The 353-nt window shown below is 45.0% G+C and overlaps 1 protein-coding gene across 3 annotated transcripts in view; it reads left to right on the top strand.

Moving 5' to 3' along the window:
- LOC110503413 (ventricular zone-expressed PH domain-containing protein) overlaps nucleotides 1–353 on the top strand; it is a 206,028-nt gene that overhangs the window by 51,064 nt on the left and 154,611 nt on the right. The window lies entirely within an intron of this gene.

Genomic DNA, 353 nt, shown 5'->3' on the forward strand with positions numbered 1-353 from the left:
ATAGCTTCTGATGGTATAGATCATGTTGTCCTCCTCTGGCATAGCTTCTGATGGTATAGATAATGTTGTCCTCCTCTGGCATAGCTTCTGATGGTATAGATCATGTTGTCCTCCTCTGGCATGGCTTCTGATGGTATAGATAATGTTATCCTCCTCTGGCATAGCTTCTGATGGTATAGATAATGTTGTCCTCCTCTGGCATAGCTTCTGATGGTATAGATAATGTTGTCCTCCTCTGGCATGGCCATCTAGCGATGACCCTTGCAGACTGGTTTTTGTGACAGTTGCCCTCAAGCATCTCTCCTTCCACACAATGAGCTCTTTGTTTCTCTCACCTCGGTTCTTTCCTTTCC

This window comes from Oncorhynchus mykiss, chromosome 24 (genome assembly GCF_057628025.1).
Source record: "Oncorhynchus mykiss isolate SJ-2025 chromosome 24, ASM5762802v1, whole genome shotgun sequence".
Taxonomy (NCBI): domain Eukaryota; kingdom Metazoa; phylum Chordata; class Actinopteri; order Salmoniformes; family Salmonidae; genus Oncorhynchus; species Oncorhynchus mykiss.